We start from the raw sequence: 5,227 nt of genomic DNA, 5'->3' as shown, positions 1-5,227 counted from the left end.
TCGCCCTCTTATCAGACCCGTACCGCATCCCTGCCGGCAACGGCAATTGGGTGTCGGACGGGTCTGGAATGGTGGCAATCTGTACAACGGGACGGTTCCCGGTTCAAGAGGTAATACACCCCTCCGCCGAGGGTGTGGCGATTGCCAAGAGGGGGGGGGGGGTTATTTATTTATTTATTTATTTCGTCAATCAAGTGTAGACTACATTATACAAATATTAATTGCTTATATACTATCCTGTAAACTATTTCTATGTACTATGATGCCGTAAAGAGTTGAAAAACTGTTTTAAACTTGTTCGGGGCATGGTAAGGTCAATACTTTCACAATGCTCGTTATACACAGCCATCATCTGGTTTAGTGGTCCGAATTTAGCATAATCTGTACGGTGATGACCCATCGCGAACAAATTTCTATTGCGTAATTGACGAGTTGGAGCATATAAATTTAATTTTGACAATATGTAAGATGAGTCAATACGCTGCATCACGATATCGTTTAGAAACGAGATCATAGCATAGTCCCGACGTTCTTTCAATGTTTGAATATCTATCAACATACAACGTGCTTCATAAGATGGAAGAGGGAATACTGTCCATCTTAACTTGCGTAGTGCATATAATAGAAACTGTTTTTGGATTGACTCAATTCTCACTTCGTGTTTTTTTTTATGAATGGTGACCAAACAATACTACAATATTCTAAAATAGACCGAACATATGCTACGTAAAGAGTTTTAATTGTGTAAGGATCTTGAAAGTGATATCCGAAGCGTTTTATAAAATTAAGCATATTACTAGCTTTATGAACAATTGTGTTGTAATGTTCCACAAATTTTAATTTTTTATCTAAGATAACTCCTAAATCTCTTATTTTATCGCATTTCTGAACGGTTTGGTTACCTAATGCAATTGACACGGAAGCCGTGATTTGTTTTCTGCTAAAAGTCATGAGATTACATTTTTAACATTTAATTCCAGTAAACATTTACAACACCATGTATAAAAGATTTGTGTTTCATTGTGAAAAACATTACAGTCATTATTATTTCTAATTTCTAAAAATAGCTTCATATCATCCGCATATATGAGAATCTTAATGTTTTTTAAAATAAGAGAGATGTCGTTGACATATAAAATAAAAAGAAGAGGTCCTAAGTGTGAACCTTGAGGAACCCCCGAAGTAACTTTAATTATATCAGATTTCATCTCATAGAATTTTACTATTTGCTGACGATCTGTTAAATACGACTTAATCCAATTGAGGAGTCTTATCTCGATTCCCAATTTTTCAAGTTTGAATATTAACATGGGAATGTCCAGCTTATCGAAAGCTTTGCTGAAGTCAGTGTAAAGAGCTTCTATATGATTTCCTTTATCCATGGCATTTAACGAGTAATCAACAAATTCTAAAAGGTTTGTACTAGTTGAACGGCCTTTAAAAAACCCATGTTGTGAATTTGTTATTTTATGTTTGACTTGGTTGAAAATGGTTTTATTTATGATGGATTCGAAAAGTTTGGGAAAGCAAGACAGAATGGCAATTCCACGATAATTGCGAATATCAGATTTTTTACCCGATTTATAAATAGGTATTAAGAAAGATTTTTTCCAATCTTTTGGGAAAATACCAGATTCTAGTGACTTATTGAACAGCCAGAATAAAGGTGACGTAAGCTCAATTGCTAAATTCTTTATGAAAGCAGGTGGAATTCCATCAGGTCCTGAGCCTTTAGTGGCATCTAGATCATTGAGACCAGACAAGATATCTTGAACATTAATGTGACTGACACCAACATCCCTCGAATAATCAGGAAAATAAGAAAAATATTCATTGTCTGAATGGTTAGAATAAGTTTCTTGAAAAAATGTTGCGAAGAGATTACAAATATCTTTTGAAGTTTCACCCTCTTTCCCATCTAAAGACATTTTTGATGGGAAGTTGCATGAATTCAACTTAGTTTTGATGTAATTAAAAAAGTTTTTTGGGCATGACTTGATCTCATTTTCAGTTTTTGCATTATATACAGTTAGTGCCGAAGAAATAGCCAAAGTTAGTTGGTCACGAATGTTAAGGTATTTTTCCAAATTATCCTGATTATTGTGTTTTCTGTAAATTTTGTGAGCTTTTTGCTTCCGATTTTCAAATTAATAATTTCCTTGTTGAACCAAACTGGATTTTTGGATGCATGATTTCGTCGTTTTTTCGTGAGTGGAACTTCCTCCTGTATTATTTGCCATAAAATATTATAAAAGATCTCCACTGCACATTCAATGTTCTCTTGATTCTTTAAAAGGGACTGCCAATTAGCACTGCTTAATTTATATTTAATATTTTCATAATTTGCTTTTCTATAATCGAAAACGTCCTCGAAGTCACAATCAATGAAATTATGATTCTTGTGCACAAAAATAGAGAATTCTATTGCTGTGTGAAACGTTTCATTTTTCCATAAGGGAGAATGAGATTCATCAACACAGAAATCTTCATTAATGTTTGTTAATAGCAGATCTAAATAACGATGAGGTTGATTTTTTATATAGTTTATTTGATTGAGTCCTAGCAATGCAATTTTCTCAAACATATATTGCGATGTTTCGTTTTCACCAACGACAGGAAGTAGAATGCCCTCATTTTCAGAGTCAGGAATAAAATCTAAGTTGCGCTGATTAAAATCACCATAAATATGAACTTTAAATTCTGGAGGAAAATTAGAGATTATTTCTTCAGCTGCTTGAAAGAAAATCTCATATGTTGATTTGCAAGCTAGGTCCGGTGGAAAGTACACTGAGACAAAAATGTGGATTTCATCAGCGATATGTGCTTTAACCCATACATGTTCAAATTCTTTGAATTTTGGTGAGACAATAAGATCGGAATTAAATATAGATGAAGCTGCGATGAGAATTCCTCCGCCTGACATTCTTTGGGTTAGCCGTAAATCACGATCATCTCTAAAAACATTATAGTCACTACCAAAAACCTCTTCACTTTTTACTTCCTCATTCCAACTTGTTTCGGTACCTAGAATTATCGAAAATGAGGAGCCTAATATATTCTTATGGATTTCGTTCGACTTTACGGCGCTCCTCATTCTATTAAAATTTTGACAGTAAACCAAAATTTCATTGGCTTTCGAAGAAGTTGGTTGTGATTCGTTATTCGTAAAAATATTGTTTAAAACTATTGTACTGTTACCAGCTGCGTCATGCTTGTCCAGGTCTGCCACTGAGAAGTGCGTTAAAATTGGCGAAAACACGAACGTTCACAGGAGCAAGATGAACAATGATGTTGGTTGTTATGGTGATTGTTGTTAAGACCATTGTTGTTTCTATTGTAAATGCTGTTTCTGTTGTTATTGTTGCTGTAACTGCTGTTTCTGTTTTCGTTGTGGTTGTTGGTGGTGTGTTCTATTGCAGCTGCTACGCCCCACCAAGGTGGCCAATAGAACAGTTCTACCAGATGATCGACAGGCTCTCGTCGGACCTAGTGGGCCGGAAACCGGTAGTCATAGCAGGAGACTTTAACGCTTGGGCAGTGGAGTGGGGCAGCCGTTGTACAAATAGCAGGGGTCAAGCGCTAATGGAGGCGCTTGCGAAACTCGATACTGTGCTAGCTAATAATGGCTCCGCTAGTACATTCCGTAGAAACGGAGTGGAGGCGTGGATTGACCTAACATTTGCCAGCCCGAGTCTGGCTCCAGGCATGGAATGGAGGGTAGACGAAGGCTACACCCATAGCGATCACTTAGCAATCCGCTTTAAGATCAACTATGGTGTGCAGCATCCGAGGGCGGGAGATCCCTGTCAGGTACGCGGGTGGAAGTCCAATCACTTCGACAGTGAAACTTTCACCGCGGCCCTGGGACTAAGTCTAAGCGGGAATGCGCTGGTAGCTGTTCTACCACGCGCGTGCGACGCCACTATGCCGAGAAAAACACTGCCAAGAAACGGTAGATGCCCGGTATACTGGTGGAGTGCCGAGATTGCAGCTGTACGGTCAGCCTGCCTCAGAGCTAGACGTAGGATGCGAAGAGCTCGCACCGAGGATGCAAGAGAGAACCGCCGTGAAGTGTTTCGAGCTGCGAAATTGGCCCTTAACAAGGCTATTAAAAGCAGCAAGAGAGCGTGTTTCGACAACCTGTGTGAGAGTGCCAACGCGAATCCGTGGGGTGACGCCTACCGGATTGTGATGGCCAAGACCAAAGGGGGCTCCTCACCCCCAGAACGGTCTCCGGACCGGTTGGCAACGATTATCGAAGTACTCTTCCCGTCTCGAGCCCCTGGCCACCTGCACTACGAGACAGTGCGGGCACGGCCGAAATGGTGGCTTCGGTGACGAATGAAGAACTACTCGCAGTGGCTAAATCCCTAGCAATTAACAAAGCTCCTGGGCCGGATGGAGTTCCAAACAACGCTCTCAAGGCAGCGATCATAGCGAACCCGAACATGTTCAGGCTAGCTATGCAGAGATGCCTTGACGAGTGCCGTTTCCCCGATAGATGGAAAAGGCAGAAATCGGTGCTGTTGCCGAAGGCCGGGAAGCCGCCAGGCGACCCATCGGCGTACAGGCCAATCTGTCTGATCGACATGACTGGCAAACTGCATGAGAGGATCATCCTCAACAGGCTAACCCCGTACGCGGAAGGTACGGACGGTCTGTCAAGCAACAAGTTTGGCTTTCGGAAGGGTAAGTCCACAGTGGACGCTCTCAACTCAATGATAAATACTGCCGAGATAACGATCCAACGAAAAAGGCGAGGTATTCGATACTGTGCGTTAGTGACACTTGACGTGAAGAACGCATTCAACAGCGCAAGCTGGGATGCCATCGCGCTCTCGTTACACCGGCTTAGCCTACCAGTGGATCTGTACCGGATCTTGGAAAGTTACTTCCAGAACCGCGTACTGCTATACGAGACCGATGCTGGTCAGAAAAGGGTTCCGATTACCGCCGGAGTCCCGCAGGGCTCGATCCTAGGCCCGGTGCTATGGAACGTCATGTATGACGGGGTTCTGAGACTGAAGTTCCCTCCTGGAGTCCAGATCGTCGGCTTTTCTGACGACGTAATCTTGGAGGTCTACGGGGAGTCAATTCCTGAGGTAGAACTAACCGCAGAACACGCGATCAGCACGGTGGAGGAATGGATGAGCGCGAGAGGCCTGGAGCTCGCTCATCATAAGACGGAGGTAGTTATCGTCAACAACCGCAAGTCGGCACAACATGC

Source organism: Topomyia yanbarensis, chromosome 2 (genome assembly GCF_030247195.1).
Source record: "Topomyia yanbarensis strain Yona2022 chromosome 2, ASM3024719v1, whole genome shotgun sequence".
In the NCBI taxonomy this organism is placed as follows: domain Eukaryota; kingdom Metazoa; phylum Arthropoda; class Insecta; order Diptera; family Culicidae; genus Topomyia; species Topomyia yanbarensis.
Note: the sequence above shows the minus strand (reverse complement) of the source record.